This window comes from Callithrix jacchus, chromosome 14 (assembly GCF_049354715.1).
Source record: "Callithrix jacchus isolate 240 chromosome 14, calJac240_pri, whole genome shotgun sequence".
Lineage (NCBI taxonomy): Eukaryota > Metazoa > Chordata > Mammalia > Primates > Cebidae > Callithrix > Callithrix jacchus.
Genome location: NC_133515.1, coordinates 33,513,749 through 33,535,531, shown reverse-complemented (window position 1 = coordinate 33,535,531; position 21,783 = coordinate 33,513,749). Strand labels below are relative to the sequence as shown.

General features: G+C 34.5%; 1 protein-coding gene across 9 annotated transcripts in view; it reads left to right on the top strand.

The window, feature by feature from the left end:
* The window catches only part of CTNNA2 (catenin alpha 2), a 1,148,556-nt gene that overhangs the window by 98,455 nt on the left and 1,028,318 nt on the right, over positions 1-21,783 (top strand). The window contains exon 2 of one of the 9 annotated variants that reach the window (XM_078349003.1): positions 6,590-6,703. The exons of the other annotated variants lie outside the window; for them this stretch is intronic. The gene's annotated coding sequence lies outside the window, so the exon portion shown is untranslated. The remainder of the gene's footprint in view (positions 1-6,589; positions 6,704-21,783) is intronic. 9 annotated transcript variants of the gene reach the window in all.

Below are 21,783 nucleotides of genomic sequence, written 5' to 3'. Positions count from 1 at the left end.
ACATCTTAGTCTAGCTTACCTTAAACACACTCAGAACGCTCGTGTTAGTCAACAGCTGGGCAATATCATCTAACACAAAGCCTGTTTTTCAAATAAAGTGTTGAATATCACAGGTAATTTATTGAATACTGTACTGAAAGTGAAAAACAAAATGGTCCTGTGATCACTTGTGGTATAATGTCTACTGAATGTGTATCACTTTTGCACCATCTTAAAGTTGAAAGATCATAAGTTGAACCATCATAAGCCAGAGACCATCTATAGTTACAGGTAAAGAAAATGGAAAGATATAATGACCAAGTAGAATTTATCTCAGGAATATGAGGTAGGTTTGGTTTTAGGTATTAACATTCATCAGATTAAAATATTGTTGGAAATAACATGATCATCTTGTTAACTGCTCATATAAAGTACTTGATAAAATTCAGTTTACCCATTCATGATTTTTAAAAAACTCCAACACAGTAGGTATCTAATACAAGGAATTGAATAAACATTTACAGCAAGTAAACACAGGTATAAAGGCAAGGAGTCTTTTCTTTAAAGTTGGGAGAAAATGATGCCCATTATCAACTGATTGTACTCATCACTGTACTTGATATTCTGGACATGATAGTGATATATGGAAAAGAAAAGTATAAGAATTAGAAGCAGAAAGTCAAATCTGTTACCATTATTAAATGATAACAATATTCTTAAAATTGTTTAAAGTACAAACCAGATATTAGAGCTAATATAATAAAAGAGAAAGGTTGCTGGATATTAGACCAACATATAAAACACAACAGCACCCCTCTGTACTTGAAACAAAGAATCAAAGACTGTAAACCTCTGAATAGAGGTAGCAAAAGCTTTATAAGACCTTCATGAAAACATTGTAAAACCTTATTGAAAGACATAAAGTAAGAGCTAAATAGATGAGAAATTTATAAAATGTTTGGGATGAGAGAAATCAGTATAGTAAAGATGTCAGTTCCCCAAAGATGAATCCATAAAGTTGAGGTTGTTTCAGTAAAAAGTGGAAAGGATTTTTCATAGAATGTGATCAGACGAATCTGAAGTTCACATGTTCATCAAAATTCTCAGAGAGAGTCAACATGTACTTTTCCTGGTATAGAAGCTTTATTTTAAACCCATAGTAATTAAAGCAAACGGATATTCATACAGGGATAGTCAAATAGACCAAGTGAACAAAATAACAGAGAAATGAACCCACATATAAATGAGTGTATCACATGCCTGGGGGGAAAAAAGATAGAAAAGTTACTACATAAATGATGCTGGGATTTTCAAAAACCCTTAAAAAAAGATAAAATTAGATCTGTGACTCATACCACATATAAAAAATTAATTACAGATGAATTAGAGACCCAATTTAAAAGTATAACATTTTAGAGAAAACTTAGAAGATAGTCCTTAAGATCCTGAATTAGGGAAGGATTTTATACACAAAACATACAAACTTAGACTATACAGAGGGAAATTCAATTAATCTCAAAATTAAAGCTTTGTAATCACAAAACTTGCAATTCAAAAACTAAGTGAAAAAAGTGTTGTATATTAGAGAAGGTAATTGAAAACCACATATTTCCTAATGGGTTTTCACTTGTCTTATATGAAGAATTCCATAGTAATAATGGAGGCAACCTCATAATTTAAAAATGGACCAAAGCTCCAAACACCCAGTCAGAACAGGCAACTGTCATTGGAAATAAAAACTCCAATACATATTACACTAACTGATAATTAGAACATCATACGTATCATAGGACTGACAGGTAAATTTTAAGAACAACTTCCTGATATTGTTTCTGGCAGTATAAAATGTTATAGCTGGCTTGGGGAATTCCAGCAAAATAGATGGAAGATGTATTAATCCCGTGATCCTAAAACTCTCTATCTAGTCAAATACAGTAGGGGCAGGAACGAACCAGAGACATATATAGTGATATTGATTGCAGTGGAATTAGTAATAGTGTAAAAAAATATTCTCAGTGTGTGTGTGTGTGTGTGGTTACTCAGTGGAGATTACTACTTCTGAATGTGCATTATTTTTGCACCATCTTCAAGTTGAAAGATTATGTGTTGAAAGTCAATTATGGAGTAAGAGGGGTGGGAAGATGGCATGAGGCCAGACTTAACCCTATCTGAAAATGACTGAAACAGTGGTTTTTAAGGAAATAGCCACTAGATTTCAATGTACAGTAATCTTTGAGAGATGAGCGATAACTGCCTCAGCATATTAGACTGAGGGAGTTTTGGGGAACATCAGAGGAAAGGCATTCCAGTCAGATCCTGGTCGATTCCCTGAGTTGAGGAACTGAGTTGCTATTGGAGGAATCTGAAGTGTCTAGAGTTCCAGGACAGAATACTGAAGAGGAGGGAGCTATACAGAGGGAGAATTCTGGAGATCTTCAGCAAGTCCTCCTTTTGTAATCAACTGAGTACTGATCAGTGCACACTTGTGAGGAAGACACCTGAGGCTGGAGAAAGAGCCACTCAAAAGGATTAGAGGGGAATGTGGTGAGTATTTACATACGTTTAGGTATAACAAATGTTTACACCAGGAAGACTGGGAAATCTCATTAATTATGAGGTACTGGAGATAGGATGAGACTCTTACCTTAGTTCTGGGGAATAATTAGCCCCAGAATGATTACCAGTTTTGTCCTGCCTGATAAATTTTAGCAAGACTCAAAAGGATGAAATTGTTTCTAGTAACTTAACTGTGTCCCAGAACAGAGTCTATGAATATTTATAGAAATACCAAAATAACCAGAACCTAGCAAAGCAGAATATAGTGTCTGGCATCCAATCAGAAATTATCAGGTAAGCAAGAAAGTGTGACTCATCATAAAGACAAAAATCAATCAATGAAAACTAATTTTCGAATGGAGGCAAATGTTAAAATTAGCAAAGAATTAAGACAGCTTTGTGACTGTATTCCAGATGTTTTAGTAAGTCAAGTAGAGCCACAGAGGAAATTTAAAAGACTCAAAATTCCTAGAGATGGAAACTACAATGTCTGTTGTAAAAAATACCCTGGATGGGACTAGTGGTAGATTTGACATGATACAATAAATAGATTAGGGAACTTCAAGACGTAGCAATAAAAAACATCATGATGAAACAGAAACAAAAATCCAAAGCTTTTCAAAGAGTTTTGTTGAGCTGTGAGACAATTTCAAGTAGCACAAAAAGTATTTGAAGAAATAATAGCCAGAAATATTCTGAATTTGATGAAGACTGTAAAACCAGAGATCCAAGAGGTGAAACAAACTCTGAGTATAAGAAACATAAAGAAAATTTGACCAAGGAATATATTATAATCTTATAGTTCAAAACTAAGGATAACCAGAATACTTTAGAAGCAGTCATAGGGGAATAAATACATTGTATACAGTGTAAAAAAGGCACAGAAACCATATATTTCTCATCTAAAGCAATACAAGGCCAGGTGTGGTGGCTCATGCCTGTAATTGCAGCACTTTGGGAAGATGTGGTCAGAGGATGGCTTGAGTCCAGGAGTTTTTGAGTAGCTTGGGCAACAGAGTAAGACACCATCTCTACAAATAAATAATAATAATAATAATGATAAACTACCTAGGTGTGGTGGTAAGTGACTCTACTCAGCTACTCAAAAGGCTGAGGCAGGAGGATAGCTGGAGCCCATGAGTTCAAGGCTGCAATAAGCTATGTTCTAGCCTGGGTGACAGGGTGAGACTCTGTCTCAATAAATAAATAAGCAAATATGAAGTATTACAAGAGAGAAATCAGTGGAATTGTATTTTTAAAAAGCTGAAAGAAAAACAAATCAATGTTAACTTTTATACTCAGCAAAAAAAATTTTTTTAAATGAAGGCAACATAAAGCATGATTCCAAACACACCAAAGGTGAAAAAATCAATGGCAGCTTTCCCATTGCAAAAAGTGTATTCAAATATATATTTTATGATGAAGGAAGATGACATTAGATAGAAATATGTATCAATATATGTGAATGAAGGGCAAAGAAAATTGTAGCTATAAGATTAAATATGTAAGATTTTTATCATGTCTCTTAAAAATATTGAATGTTTAAACAAAAATAATAACATTGTAGTATAGAGTTCATTAAATATGTAAAAGTAAAATGTGTGCCAATTGAATAAAGTCCATGAGAATAGAAATGTCAGTGCCCTCTTGTAAGATTCTTATCTTACAGAGTGGTATAGTGTCACTTGAAAGTGTAGGGTGATAAGGTTAAAAATATACTATAAATTTGAAAGTAGTTGCTAAAATGATGAAATAAACAATGCTAATAAGCCAACAAAAAAAATAAAATGAAATTTAAAAAGTAATTCAAAAGAAGGCAGAAAAAGAGTTTTCAAGGGAACAAAGAATAGATGGTCCAAAGTAAAATCAAATAACAAGAATATAGACTTAAATTTAATCATGTCAGTTATTACATTGAAGATAACTGGTTTAAAACAATCCACTTAAAGAGCAGAGACTATCAGATTGTACGATCAGATTGTATATAAAACCAAAACCGAACTGTATACTCTGTATAAGAAACATAATTTAGGCCCGACGCAGTGGCTCAAGCCTGTAATCCCAGCACTTTGGGAGGCCAAGGCAGGTGGATCATGAGGTCAAGAGATCGAGACCATCTTGGTCAACATGGTGAAACCCCATCTCTACTAAAAATACAAAAAATTAGCTGGGCATGGTGGCGTGTGCCTGTAATCCCAGCTACTCAGGAGGCTGAGGCAGGAGAATTGCCTGAACTCAGGAGGCAGAGGTAAAATGATTGAAAAAAAGTTACATCATGATAACACCAAAAGAAAACTGGAATGACTATACGAATATCAGAAAAAGTTGATTTCAGAATCAGTATTATTACTAGGGATACACTTCATTTCATAATTATATAGGGATCAGCAGAACATTATACCATACATATGCGCCACATATGAAAGCATTAGAGTATGTGGAACATAAACTGATGGAACTGCAAGGAGAAATAGAAAAATTTACATTATAATCAGAAATTTTAGTGCTTCATTGGATGGAGCAAGCAGACAGAAAATCAGCGAGGACACAGAAGACTTGAACACCACCATCAGCCAGCTGGACCCAATCGATGTTTATAGACACTCCACTCAGTAACTGCAGAATACATATCTTTTTTCAAATGCACACAGATAATTTCTCAAGTTATACCACACTGTAGTAAATAAAACAAATTTCAATAAAATAAAAGTTTAAGGTGTAACCTGGTTAGTTGATTAATAAGTTAATAAATTAATAAGTATATTCTCAGACAACAATGAAAGTAAATAAGAATTCAATAACAAATCTGGAAAAATCCCCCCAATATTGGGGTACCAAATAATACATTTGTAACTATCTATGTGCCAAAGAACAATGCTAAAAGGAGATTATAAAATGGTTTATGTTGAATGAAAATTAGAACACAAGATATGAACATTTGTGGGATGCCTCTAAAATTGCAGTTAGAAGGGCAACTCAACACCCAACACATACAAGAAAAAAGAAATATCTCAAATTAATTGATTTAGTTTCACCTTAATTATCTCTAAAATGAAGGGCATATTAAACTAAATGTAAACAAAAGAAATGCAAAAATGATCAAAGTGGAAATCAGTTAAGCAGCGAAAATCAGTGAAACCAACAGATTTTTTGATTAAATTTGTTAAATTTAGTAAGGCTCTTGCCAGATTTAGGAGGCGGCAAAAAGTAGAACAATGTGAATTAGCAACAGTAGGCATGAGAGTGGTTAATAGGTCTTCAGGTATAAAAGGATAATAGGAGAATATTTGGAAAAACCATATGGCAATAAGTTGGACAACTTAGGCGAAATGGAAAAATTCTTTCAAGGTCACAAACTACCAAAGCTCACTCAAGAGGAGTAGATAACTGAATAGCTGTCTATCTCTTAAAAAACTAATTTGTAGTTAGAAATCTTCCTACAAAGAAAACTTCAGGTAATGTGGCTTTATCATTGACATTGCCCAAACATGTAAAGAAGAAATGATACCAATTCTATACAATTATAGAGAATTGAAGAGAAGGTAGTAATTTTTATCTCATTCTATATGGCCGGCATTAACCTGATACCAAATTTTCGGGTGCAAATATTAAAAGAAAATCAAAACCTGAAAGTATTCTTTATGAACACACATGCAAAATGCTAAACCAAGTCTACCAAATTGAATCGAACAATATATAAAAATGTGACTATATCCTGATGAAGTGAGATTTATTTAGGAATGCAAAGGTACTTTACTATTTAGAAATCAATTAGCGTAATCATTATACTGAAAAATGATTGAAGCAAAACTACATGACCCCCTTAATGGAACAGCAGAAAGCATTTGAAAACTCACATTCATTCATTATAAAATTCTCAGCCAATTAGAAACAGAGGGAACTTCTGCAACCAATAATAAACATCTACATAAAACCTTCAGCAAATATAAACTTAATGTTAAAAGATAGGTGAATATGTTGTCCTTTCGATCAGGGACAAAACGTGGATGTCCACTCTAATTTTTTTTTTTTTTTTTTTTTTTTTGAAATGGAGTCTGGCTCTGTCATCCAGGCTGAGTGCAATGGTGCGATCTTGGCTCACTGCAACTTCTGCCTCCCGGGGTTAAGCAATTCTCCACCTGAGCCTCCTGAGTAGCTGGGATTACAGGTACGTGCCACCACGCCTGGCTGATTTTTTGTATTTTTAGTAGAGATGAGCTTGGCCAGGCTGGTCTTGGACTCCTGACTTCTTGATCCACCCGTCTCAGCCTTCCAGAGTGCTGGGATTACAGGCGTGAGCCACCGTGCCTGGCCTTGTTGCTTTTATTCGATATTGTTCTGGAGGACCTAGCCAGTATAATTAGGAACAAAATATATAGATTGGAAAGGATACTAATTTGGAGAAAATTGGTTGTCTGAAAAAAGTCTGGTGAGATCAACGAAAAATCTACTAGAATAATAAATGAGTTTTGCGAGTTGTATTTGTACACCAGAAATTATACAATAATTTTCTGAACAAAAGCAAAAATCTAAGTAAACAAAGAAATAAACTCTTTATAGATATGAACACTATATTATTAAGGTGTTAATTCTCCTAAAATTAAGGCTGTCAGATAAAATATAGGACAGATAAAATATAGGATAAAATATAATTATTTTTAAATTTTATATAAAAACTAATTTTTAGTATACGTATATCCATCCTATGGTTTCATTTGCTCTATCTGTTCTTCCTACTTCAAATTGATTGTGTGCAATCCCAATCAAAATTCCAGTAGGATTTTTGGTAAAACCTGACAAGATCATTCTATAATTTACATGGAAATTCTAAGGATCCAGAGAAACAAAAATAACTTCGGAAAGATGTAAAGGTGTTAGAGGAATAACAGTATGTGGCTAAAGACTTACTATAAAGGTACAATAAATTTGCCAATGTGGTATTGGCATCAAGCTAGACAAATAGACCATAAGAAATGAAAAGTCCGGGAATAGACCAACAAGCATATGAATAACTAATCTTTGACAAAGATGAAAAGGCAGTTCTTTGCAGGATGCATACATAGTCTTTTCCACAAATGGTGCTGGAACAGTTGTATATCCAAATGCCAAAAACAAACAAACAAAAAAGATCTTCCATCCATATCTTACATCATATAACAAAATTAAATAAAAATGGAATGGATCCTGACTATAAAATCGGAAACCCTAAAACTTCTAGAAGGACACATAGGAGAAAATGTTTGTGACTTTAGATACACTGCAAAAGCATAATCCATGAAACAAATCAATAAGTTGAGTTTTGTCAAAAGTAAAATCTTTCATTTTTTTTGTTATAAGAAGGAAAAGATCATCCAGAGACTGGAATAACATCTTTGCAAAGTATATATCTGATAAAGAATTTATATATCTTATAAAGAATTTAAGGAACTCTTAAAATCAATAAGCAAACAAAACAATTTAATGTTTGGACAAATAATTTAAAGCAGCATGTATTAAAGAAGATATAAGTATGGCAAATAAGCACAGGCAAATAATTTCAGCATCATTGGTCACTAGAAATATGTAAATTAGAACTTTAATGTGATACACACTATTCACACAATTAAAATTAAACTGATTCAACTCCAAGTTTTTGTGAGAATGTGGAGAATGGTTTCGCTCATACTCCCCTTTCCCACACTGGTGGGAAAATATAATGATAAAAATACTTTGAAAAACAGTTTTCCACTTTCATAAAAAGTTAAATATACTCCTACCATATGTCTGTACAAAGACTTGCAGATGAATGTTTATAGCTGCTTTATTTATAATAGCCAAAAAGTGGAAACAACTCTAATGTTCATCAACAAATGAATATATAATGCATTTAAGAAATGCTACTCAGCAATGAAAAAAACTAATTACTGATATACACTAATGACATGGATAAGTCTCAAGATGATTAGGCAGAGTAAGAGAAGACAGATGAAAAGAATATGAATTCTATGCTGTAGGATTCCATTCATCTAAAACTCTAGAATATGTAAAGTAACTTTTGACCAAAAATTTGTCAGTGTTTCCCATGAAGAAGAAATGGGATGGAGAGAGGAGGAAGGGAGAAAATGATAAAGGAGCACAAGGAAACCTTTGAGGGTAATGTCTGTTATCTTGTTTGTGGATTTTTTTGATTTCTTATATTCCAACTTATCACATTGTGCACCTTAAATGTGTTCTTTCGTATTGGAATAAAGTTGTTAAAAATAAAATAACATGAAAATTGGTGAGTACAGTATGATCTTAAAGAACCAATAACACTAGCACACAAAACAGTCGAATGGATCTGTAGGTATCCAATATAGATAAATCTCAAAATGATAATAATCACTGCATAGTTCGTATGCCTAATGAATAGCATCAATTAAATGCTGGAAATCATTTACTCTAAAACAAGGGGTTGTTACCCACCAAGAGAACATACTCTTGGGAAGGAGGAAGGAAAGATGGGATAACACTTGAGTTGTTTCTGAAATACTTTTCTTTAAAATGTTTAAAATAAATTTGCACACTTACTATCTGTTTAATCTTGAGGGCAGGAATATAGCTGGGCTCCTATTATGTTAACTTCCATACTTTTCTGTTCACACATTTCACATTTAGTAGTCATCCACCCGACAAGGAAGCCAACCTACCGTGCAAGGAAGGTCCTCTGTTCAGAACTTTCCTACGATAAAACGAGAGGCACCGGCCGGAAGCAGTGGCTCACGCCTGTAATCCCAGCACTTTGGGAGGCCGAGGCGGGAGGATCACAAGGTCAGGAGATCAAGACCATCCTGGCCAACATGGTGAAACCCTGTCTCTACTAAAAATACAAAAAATTACCGGGCAGTGGCACATGCCTGTAGTCCCAGCTACTTGGAAGGCTGAGGCAGGAGAATCGCTTGAACCCAGGAGGTGGAGGTTGCAGTGAGCCAAGATTGCCCCACTGCACTCCAGCCTGGGTGGCAGAGCCAGACTCTGTCTCAAAAAAAAAAAAAAAACAAAAAAAAAAAACGGAAAAGAAAAAGAGAAGCAGAGTTCTTGCTTTCAAGAGGTCTCTAATCAAGGCACGAGGAAGGCATTAAATACATTATTAAACAAATAACTCTTCAGTTAAATTCATGAAAAGTGTTCCCACAGTGAAAGTATCCTGAAAACATATTACTACTTTTAAGTCTGATGATCAGATGATCAGGAAGGGTTTCCGTAAAGAGGACTATTTAAGGTGAGCCACTTCTGAGGAGTTTATTGGGCACTGTCGTTCTGAGGCAAGGGTGTTTGAAGAGGAAATTGCAATGCCTGTTCTGTTTACCTAGCTTTCCTGCTGCTAGTCTCTTTTTAGTCATCTGATTTACTGCAGTATGAGAAGCATAAACCTTGATATGCTTTTAAAATGAATTTTACTTTTTATTGCATTGAGCTGTACAAAGTCAGTGATATAAATAACCATTTCATGCTTTGACTTAGTTTATACAGATGTTATTATGAGTGAAATGAGTGGATCAACCATCAGAATGTTGGCACAGGAGGGCTGTTTGAAATGTCACTTCTCTGTTACCTTCCTCCCATTTAGCAGATCTCCCATAGACACCAAAGTTCTAGTTCTGCTAGAACCCTGCATAATCTGCTAAGTTTTCATCTACAGTGCACTAAATGTTATTCTAGAATGCTTTATGCTCAGCACATTTTCCACTGTGCCAATGTTGTGAGCTTAGCAATTGTTCGATTATTTAAAAAACTCGTTTATGGGTTAGGAGCCAGTGCTGGCAGAACAAATGAAGCCTGAGTGCAATACTCTGTATGTCAGAAGCTGGCCAAATTGTTGTTTTGCCCCAGTATTCTTTTTGAATAATCCATATCAGACAGAGATGTATAAGGTAGGAAATGTTTCATATTTGCTTTACTACCAACTAAGGGGAAGCTGTTTGAATTTTAATAAATTCTGACCTCAAATACTTCTAAACAACAGTTTCTAAGTAAAACTCACTGGCTTTGTTTTTGTTGGAGGTTTGAATGCTTTATTGTTAGGTAGACTGTTTTCATAACAAACCAACATATGAGCATCTGCTCTATAGTATCCTGCCTCATTATTATAGAGACAATCTACATTTTCTAGCCCCAATGATTCACTATTAGAATACAATGCCATATACTTTTAAACATTGTTTCTTTGGCCTAGTAAGGATTTTACATTGATTTGTTAATTTATATTCATTTTGGGGAAAAAAATCAGATTATTGTAGAATGAGCGCTGTTGCTAATGACTTAAGCCTTAGCGGGGATGAAAGCATAGAAAGAAAGCATTTGTATGACATAAGTTTTACAACATAATCTATCTCTAATAGGAATAGAAAAAAATACCTGGTAATGTAAAAAATAAATCAAAGTTGGAAAATATTAAGAAAACCTGACATTGCTTACTGGATTTAACTGTTACCACAGAAAATCATGGTTTAATTTTTTAAATTACATTTGCTGTGAAGTTTTAAAAAGAAGCCTGACATCTAGGGTTCATAAAAATAAAAAATTTATTATTTAGAGAAGTTGTCATATTCTTGTTAGGGATTTTGAAAATGATGTATTTGTATATACTTTTTGCAGTATTACTTTCATAAATTTGTAAGCATGATAAAATGATCTAAAATAATTACATTTAAGAAATATTCTTTCATTAAAATTAATAAATTTCATTGGACTACAATGGTATTTGTTAGTAATTAAAGATGTTTCAAATGAACTTGGCATTATGTTGCATATTTAGACCACCATGATATATTAATAGTATTCTCCTCCCTTAGGAGTTGACTTCAGTAGATTTCTTCACAAATACTTTCAGTAAGCAATTTTGGTGATGCTTGATGTGGCCACCCAATTTTGCCAAGATGAAAACGTCACCATTAGTCTGTTTACATTGTTTAATGTTCTGAACAAAGAAAAAAATTATTTACATACACGCTGAGTCATCTCTCCTTGTAAAATTAAAATGTGTAGTCAAGCTTCAACCTCAGGAAGTCATGTCAGACTCACAGGTTTTTCATAACTTTGTTACCATGCTGTTTTCAGTTAGACTGTTTCCAACTTATCTTAATGTGGATGTATTATTTGGAGTGTCATACTTCTTTTCTTGAAATAGGAAAGACAACTGCAAGATTTAAAGGGACTTCTACTATTTGTCATCAAGAACCTATAATCCTAATGAAAAATAATAATAATGATAATCAAACGTTGAATCAGATCTACTGTGTTTAAAACACATTTCCTGTGTTTGCTTCTCTATCTTTCAGATAATGAATTTTGTGCTTGGCTTTTTCTTCAAATACTTTAGATAATTAAAGACCAAATGTTAGAGAAAGATTATGACTATCAATAATAACAAAAATAATAACATAACATTTATTAAGGATTTACTATGTATCATATTCTTTTTTCAACAATTATTAAAATTCTAAAATATTTTTAGAGACAGGATCTTGCTGTATTGCCCAGACAGGTCTCCAACTCCTGATCTCAAGTGATCCTCCTGCCTTGGCCTCCCAAAGTGCTGGATTACAGGTGTGAGCTACTGTACCCAACTACATATTCTTTTTAAGTAATATGTATAAATTATCTAATTTAGTCTCCACACGAATTTCATGATGTCGGTACTATTGTTATGACTGTTTCACAGTTGGGCAATGACATACAGTCAGGTTAAATAACTTGCTCTAGGTCAGTGAGCCAGCATGTAAAAAGCCTGGATTCATTCAAGAACAGACAGTCTCTGTCTGCTCCTTATACTAGGTTGTGCTGCTGCTAATCAGGAACTTGGTGTGATATAGCTCTAGAATTTATCAGATTGAGATATTATCTTTTAAATATACCAAGCTTTATCAAATATCACATTTTATTATAAAAGGAATAAGTTGGTAGCTAGTTATATGCTAAATACCACTTTTAGACTATTTATATCTTATCACTTTTATACAAAGTACAGACTCTAGAGTTCCTTTTACTATAAACCTATGAAGATAATATGAAAAAAAATAAATACTAAGTTCAATTTAGCAAGTGGTATGCTCTTGAAAATGTTGTATCAGGAGACTGTGGATTTCTTCCAGAAGATCTGGCCAAAGAGACAATAAGCAAGATTATAAATGAAATAAAGACTGTGTAATTGTGAGACTAATTGTGGATATAGCACATTAAAAAGTGAACTCAACACTAAAAGCACTTTTCTCTACCATTTAATGTATTTTATCATTTATTTTTGGTTAGTCACAATATAAGGATAACCTGCTGTTAAAAAAATAAGAAAATAACTATGAATCTCAGAGGTATTTCTGTGTTTGTGAATTATCCTGACTAGAAACCACTTTGGATTATGTTACATATAAACATTTTTCTGACATGTCATCAGAAGTCCTATATCTGAAGATATAAAAATCTTGTTTCAATACCTGCAATAGTTTTTCCTAGGAAATAGTTATAACCAGAGAAAGAGCCAGGCTTTGTGGGACCTGGAAAAATACTCAATTTGGGGCCATTTTAAGAAAAATGATAAGAATTATGAAAATGAAATGGTAGAAATGTGACTATTTATTTAGAATGAGAACAAGTCACACCAAAATATAAATTTTAAAACACTCTAAATGCCACAATGTCAAAATGTTACATAATTCAGAAAATAAAATAATACTCTTATTAACTACCTAACGACACAATTATGCTTTTCCCCAGTATTTTTGGATACATACTCTTTGAATATCTCTTCATATGCAAACTGTTTTTATATTTTCTGTAGAAAAAATAGAATGAAAATTCAGTCTTTCCTGTAGCATGGTTGATTGAAATGTATGTGTGTGCATTTGATTAATACCAGTTTAGAAAAGTATCTTTTGGCTTTATAATTCATCATTGATAATGTATATGAATTTTTGAGATTATTTTCAAATTTGGGCAAGCCTCTATCAAGTTTCTCTCATGTATGAGCTGTTAGATTTCAGGGAATTTCAAGGCTTCCTGAGCGGTGACTAGCCCTAAATACTGTGAATTTATGAGACTCATTAAGCAGTGTGTGGTTGACAAGAGAGTGTATTTAATATTTTTCATTATATCTGTTGACATAACATATTGTGTAAAATCAACAAGAAATTTGATGTTCTTTCAGCATGTCTATATATAGTACTCTTCTTTAATTGGATTACCAAATAGCCAAAGTGCCTATTAATTACTTTTATTTGAAAAATATTTTTCTCTTACTAAATTCAGCTTTTAGTGTGATCTGAACACAAATTTGGTATAATTTATTTCCAAATGTCAGAATAATTTCTTTTGACTATATTTCATTACTTATATTTATGACATTTAATGTCTGTTAAATTTTTCCCTGAAATTTCAGTTTTCTGAAAAACGCATTTAAATATGACTAAAAAATTAGACTTTCTACACAAACAAATTGAGAATTTATAACTGCCATCTTACTTTACTGGAATATTCTAAAATTTTATTTACAGTGGAATATTTGAACTTTATTATTTCATTTCTATCAAAAAGGTAATGAAAATACAGTACATTTAAAATTATACATGCTATGTTAAAGAGAACATTCTTGATAGGAGGGAACTGTTTTGACTAGAGAGTTAATGACAACTACATCTCTGTACAGTTTTGTTCACCTGGTATTTGAAGTATTTGAAGGAATTTTCTTCAGGCTAAATCTGACTTTCAAATTTTGTTTTTTTCCACCATACACATGCTTTTGTAAGGCATATTCATAGTACTATAAGACCTCTGGCCATGTGCCTTCCTGTCACAGCACTTGTGAGTTCACCAAGTGAGTGGGAGAAGAATTCCTGGGAACCATTTCCATAATATGAAGTGTGTGTTTGTATGTGCATATCGGGTAGAGTCTTCTAACAGTAACTCAGCAATGGATGCAGGTGACTTGCAAATCACGTAAAAATATTCTCTGGCACCAAAACTAAATGTTTCTCCAAGTCAGCTTCCTGATAGCTGCATGCCTTGCCATGCCTGTGTTATGAGGAGCAGTGTGACAGAGAGAACAGAGCCGAATGGAATGAGACATGTTTTCTGTGGCACCTTTCATACAACAACACCAGCATTAAGAAGTTGCAAGAGAGATCTTATCTCTCTCAAAGCCAAAAAATATTTACTATCTGGCCCTTTGCAGAACAAGTTGAGTGGTATCTGTTCTATACATATAAAAAGTGTGAATTAAAAGTATTAAAATAGTTTCAAATTATTGGCTTATAAGTGTATCTTTTGCTTATTGTTACTTTTTTTTTAAGTAGCAAAACAACATGCATAGTATGAATATTTAGGAATACCTTCCAATTCTAAAATCATTGTGCAGGTTGTAATCTATAGAGACCTAAGTTAGAAAGGATGTAAAACAGAATGCTAATGGTCACTATTTATGGTAAAAAAATGTAAGAAATGTTAGTCTTATTTATTCACTTTTTGTTTTTGAGCTTATCACAGCAAGCATATATTAGTATTAAAATTTTTAACTGTTTAACAAATAAAAATAGCAACAGGTACTGTAAAGAAGATAGAACTTACCATTGTAAAAACCATAGCTCCCCTCATCTTTCATGCATCCACCCATCACCTTCTAATTCACCTACTCATGCCTGCCTTCATCTCATTGGTTCTTGCATCCCAACCTTTCTTCTTGGTTTACTATTTTTCTTATTTAGTAGGTATTTCCATGAAAATATTTTATGTTTTTATGTTTCTGAAAAGACCTTATGTTTGCCCTTACTGTTAGATGAGAATTTAACTTACTAATAGAACTTTAGGTTAATGGTCGTTTCCCCTATACAATTTGCAACCGTTAAACCTTGTCTTTTGGCATTGGCCATTTCTTCTTTCTCCCCAATAATATTGAATATTTTTTATCTATAATATTTTGCATTTCCCCCATCTTCTGCCTAGAAGTGACAATATTTTCAGCTCTCAAGTTTTCTGTTAATTTAGTAAAATTGTTAGCCGTGTCCTTTTTAGGAAATACCTTACCAACATTTTTTTCTGCTTTAGTTTTTGGAATTCTTGTTAGCTACTTAACTTACTGTCTTTTAAATTCTCTTATTTCCCACGGACTGATTTTTCTATGTTATTTCTTAGATCAGTTTCACCATATCTTCTTATCAATTCACTAACTTTCTCTCTGGTTTGTTATTTATCAGTCTACTTTGTTAGTGATTACATTTCCATTTTCAGATGTCTGTGTGATTCTGTTTAATATATAGCTGTATCTGATTCATATTCACCATTTTGTTACATAATTAATTAGTTTTTGCTTTATGAATATTATTTGTTTCATATTTCTGAAGATTTTAGAAGATTTCAAACATACACTGTGTAAGTTCAGTTTTGTTTACAAATAAGAGAACCTGACCAGTAGTGGCAAAATCATGTGGCTTTTCTTGTGGGTAAAATCGTGTGGGTTTTAATGAGTGGTCTGGAGGAAAGCAGACCAGGTTTGAGATTCCCTGAGGCCATCAGGTGCCCAACCTCCTCTCGTCCTTTCTCTCTCTACTTCAGAGTGTTGGTGATTTTTCCTCTTATGGGTCACAGAATGCCTGTTTCAGTTCTTCTCCTGTCCTCATATGAAAGTTGAGTTTAAAATAATAAGGTTATTGTCCAAAAGAATTTTATCTCTCCAACCTGAGAGGAAAACCTCCTATTAGGCTCCAGTAAATCCTCCCTCATATCCCTTTTTTCAGAGCTGAATCATGCACAGCCCTCCCCCTGCCCCCAACACCCCCGCCACACACACACAGATACACTCCTGGACCAATGATTGGCAAGCAGGAATGGGTTAGGTAAGCCAACATTGAGCTCTGTGCCAAGGCTGGGCATCCAATGTCCAGTGGAGCATGAAGGAAGGGGTGATGCTCTTTGGGCAGTAATCAACAAAGTCTGCCATGTACTTAATTTAAAATGTTTTTTAGAAGATTCTATTTCATTCGACTTTCCTTGGGGATGAATTTTCCCAGTGTACCTTGAATTGCTTTGTTTGCAATTTTATGTTTCTTTTCTTTTTCTTTTCCTTTTTCATTCTGTTTTTTTTTTTGCAAGCGCTTCTCTTTCGTTGATGATTATAGGGTTACTTCCTTCTGGCCCCACAGCTCTTATGTTGCTAGTTTGAGATTACTCTTGAGGTATTAGAATTTAAATTTTTTAATAGGAGGTTTAGTTCACTGATGAGAAAAAATATAAAATGCCCAAGATAAGCCTCTTAAGCTCTGAAAACTATGTGTGCTCTTAAGAGGTTTTGAATTTACATTCTGTAACTTAAGTCCCTTAATGGATTCCCCAACTCCCTTTCTTGTTTTTCTTCTTCAAGTCCCAAAACATCTATCTAGATTTACTTCTTAATTATGGAATCCAAAAACTCTAATCAGAATATTAAGTTTTTGAGAGAAAATTGAGTAGGAGTGCATGTAAGACCCCATATCCATGTTAGACACTATGTAAGTTTCCATGTGCCTCAGTCTATTGGAGAGAAGGGATGTGCATATAAATATGTGTCTGTGAGCGTCCAATTAAAAGCAGTGGCCAGGCCAGGCACGATGGCTCATACCTGTAATCCCAGCACTTTGGGAGGCTGAGGCGGGGTGCATCACTTGGGGTCAGAAGTTCTAGACTACTCTGGCAAATATGTTGAAACCCTGTCTCTACTAAAATACAAAAATTGGCTGGTGTGGTGGCAGGCATCTGTAATCCTAGCTACTTGGGAGGCTGAGGCAAGAGAAACACTTCAACCTGGGAGGCGGAGGTTATAGTGAGCCAAGATTGTCCCACTGCACTCCAGCCTGGGCGATGGAGTGAGACTCCATCTCAAACAAACAAACAAAATTTGTGGCCACCATACATGATCAGTTTTGAGAAGAATGAGCATATTCTATCTTTATGTGGTAATGGAAAAAGACTAAGAAAGAAGAAGGGCCCTGCAGTGGCCAGATCCTCCACCAAGAGTGATAATTGGGTATTAGCTGCAGCTGTCCAAGCTGGCACCTGCAATAGCCACATTAGCATGACATCCGGTTACACTGCTTTAATAATTCCCGAAGACCCGACTGTTTAACCTTGGCTGCAGTACACCCTGCTGACATTATTTATTGTAGATTTCTAATTTTATTATTTTGCTATTTTTCAAACGGTGATTTTTTTTAATACCTTGAGTTGTTTTGACACAAGATTTGAGTCTCAAGATTTTAAAACGCCTTTTTTGAAGCTCCTTAATATTGTGGGTGAATGGTTGTCATTAAGGAAGTGTTTGAATATAGCATCATATTTCAATACGTGTGTCATGAAAAATACCTCTGCTGCCATCCCCACTCCACTCATATTAAATGGCTCAGACAGATTTTGCATCTCATAATCTCACTGACTTAAAAGTAGATGCATTTTATATGAGAGCCAGAAAATTTACACAGCAATATTACATTTAAATCCAGACATTAGCATTTTCCCCATTGCAGATAGGAGGTCTCCTTACAAAGAAAAAAAAAAAACTAAGATTTTCTTCCTTTTCTTTCTATCTTGCTGACTCACTTGATTTTCAGATTTTCATAGCTTTTTTATGTTTAAATTACAAAATCTACAATCAATAATGTGCACAAGATGCTACACTATGTGCCTTGTTCTTATTAAAATTTTAGTGTGATAGATTTTGAGTTGACTTTATCATGGTCTGAGGCTAACAGCAGAAAAATGTTTGGAGCCAGGAGTTGCAGAAAATCTGTTTATGTCAGTATGTGGTTTAACATTCTTCAGTAGCTGCCCATCACCCAAGAATAATTTCTGAACTTCCCATCACAGTTTAGGAAGCCCATTAACTAGACCTCGCCTCTGCCCCTGCCAAGAGCTCTCCAGCTGCCCTTCCCTGAACATTCACGTGTTGGTCCCGTTTCTGAAATCCTTGGCATGCTCAAACACACTGTGCTCTAGGCGGCTTCTATATTTTTTTAGTGTTCTTTGCTATCTGAAACCTCATTATCCTGCTCGCGTTTAGTTTGGGAAATTCCTACATTTCTTTCAGGATAGTGAAATGTCGCCTTATATGTGAAATCCTTCACACTCCACCCTCTCTGCTCATACATTTATGTGTGCCTTTCACCCCCAGTGGAACATTGCTTGCTTAGGGCTAAGGACCTAGGCCTTGTTCACATCAGTGCCTGATGTCTCCCTAACAGGGTACCTGAGTACACAGACATCCCCACTAAATAGTAAACAGGACAGAAATAGACTGATTTCTAAGGACCTTGAGTCAGGACTCATGCTATAGCAAATGGCTGGCTAAGAGAGTTTCTGTTGACCCTCGAGAAAGCCAGGATAAACCAGTGTCAAAATCAGTTTGATGTAATCTGAAGGTTAGAGTCAATAGTTTTGGTGCCAATAGGCAGCCATAGGCATACATAATAGAGGCAGACACTCATATGGGGGCAAGCTGAGGGCATCATGGTGGGAGCCAGACTTGGACAGTATAAAAATCCTGGTTATAAAAAGCTGAGTAGAGCGTTAAAAATTAACCTTTGTGCAAATGACATTATGTAGCAGCAAGCAGGTCAGTCGATTAGCAGTGGATGACAGATCACTGGTCTGCAGGCTTTGCAGGAGTGTATCTGGAAAGCCCCTTCCCCATAAACTCCTTTTGTTAAATTGATAAACATAGTACCCATCACAGTGGTGACCCTCAGTGAAAACCTTAAGTTTTTACACGTATGGGTAAAAGTGTCTACTGTGATGTCTCCCTTTGGGATGATGAATGCATTTAAGGAATGAGTAGTTTCACCCCATTTTCATAAAACTGTTAGGCCCTAGATGTGTATATATACAAGTTAATCTACACACATATTTTTCTGCGCTCTCTTAGCTGAGAGGACCTAGAAGCAATGAGCACATCTAGCACCCAGAACTTTATTTCTAATATCATTCTCCAATAAAAGGAACCAGTCTCCTTGGAGAAATAGCTTATTCTTCGTTATTGTCCAGGTGTTTGAGCTAGTAATACCCATCATGAACCTAGAACATGTTGTAAGGAAATAATCAAACAAAATGATGGGGACGCATGTCAAAGGGACACAATTAAAATGTGATAATTGAAAAATCTCCCTATGGCAAAGCTGGGACAGTTTAGGCAATAAAATATTGGATTATAGCCCCAAGTATAAAATGAACATCTCTAAGTCCATACTAATAAAAGTACGTGATTGAATAAATAAATAAATGGGGGAGAGTAGACAGACTTCCCATGCAGAGTAACTTCACATTTTTTATGTAGCATAACTTTCCATTCCTTAAGCATATTGTGAGTACCTCTAAAAAGTCCAGTAATAAGCTTATAGTAGAGAAGCCTACCTAACACTACCTCAGCCAGGTGATCAAATTTAGTAACAATAGTGATGAAACCTGTAGACAGTTTGTGTGATGATGAGAATGGCAATTTACATCTATGGTCTTCTTCTCAGAAACCAGTAACCCCAGTATAATCATGAGAAAAATCATACATGAGTAGCATTTTACAAAACACTTGACCAGTATTTCTCAAAACTATCCAGGGCATTAAATATAAGGTCTGAGAAACTGTAGCAGCCTTCAGGAGCCTGAGGAGACATGAAGACTAAATGTAATGTGATTTCCTAGATGAGATCCTGAACTAAAAAAGGGCATTAGACAAAAACTGAGGAAATCTGAGTAAAAGTATGTAGTTTAGTTAAAACAAACAAACAAATATGGCTCCTTAAGAATGGCAAAGTCTTTTTCAGTCTTTCTGATCTTCCCCAAAGTTCAGTCTGAATTTGAAGACTGGCTCTACATCAGTCTTTAAGAAATGATTAGTGAACCGATGTCCAGAATTTCTTCCATTTTCCTACATTTCCTGTTTTGTTTTGTTTATTAAATCTCCCTATGTATTTCTTCCTTTTATATGTGCTGAAAATTTTCAGTCCTATTAAGCTGGATGCATTAAACTCTGAAGCAGTGAACAGATAAAGAACTTAACCTCTTGGAATAAAGTAGCAGCATTTCAAAGAAAGCAATAATTTATGGTTCTTTCAATTGTGATGAAAATATGGGTATTTGATAAATGACATTTTCAACATTCCTCTTAGCAAAAAAAAAAAAAAAACCATCCAAATAACAATGAGAAGAAAACATAATTTTTCAATTAGTATTTTAAGTTAGGGAAAACTAAATGCTTAGTAACCCTATCTCATACCACTTCAATTTATGTCAACGCAGACAGAGTTCCACATAGGCCTTTCTGTTTGGATATGGGTAGGGGTGACTCAGAGACCTGGATATTCACTACCTTATGGCTTAGTCATTCCCTCTGGCCTTGGAGTTCTTTTTTTCCAGCCTTTTAGATGCAGGGAGTGGCAGAGTGGAGTGAGGTTGGTAGGAGGACCATAATGGAGATTTTCAGTGACGAAGTCTTTAGGGGATATTTCACTCCTACTCCTACTTATATATAAGACTGAAGTATAGTATTTTGAATAATAGAAGAAAACTAATTTTTAAGAAAGCATTATCCTTTCTTAGAATAGCATCTGTTTTTAACTGCTCACAAATTCTGTAACTCACCAACAAATGACTAACATCTAGGACTGACACTGGAGTTCAATAAATATCATAGTAAAATTGTCTTAATAGGTTTTTATTGTTTTGAAATAAATAAGCCTTTTAGGAAGTGATTGTAGGAGATAGATGTTCATGGATCATAGTCTATCAGCACTTTGTTGTTGTTACAGTGAAAAGCCTTTGGTTGTTTTAGAGATAATAATGGGATGTTAGCTACTGTCTATAAAGAGGATGTTTTGAACCTTGATATATATCATTTGCCATTTTCTGATGGTGGAAAGAAATTTGTGCTCAACATTTTGCGTGCAGTTTTGACTGTTGCATTTTCTGGGAGGTTTGCCAGGGTTATTCATATAGACTTGAGCATATATACCTATAAAGGCAAGTAGCCTGCATAGAATTTTAACCGGTTACTTTGGAGAGGAAACAGCCACACTAATCAGCTATTTGTGAACTAGACTCTTGTAAGAGTCTCTTCCACCCCACTCCATCTATTTTTTCCCTAAGTAAATGATGATGAGAGTATCATTCTGAAATAATGTGAGCCTGCAATTTGCATGAATTTGATACAGAAAGTCTTATAATCATCACATGGATCATAGTTCAAATTTGTATATGTGCTTTCCAGATTCCCTATGGAGATTG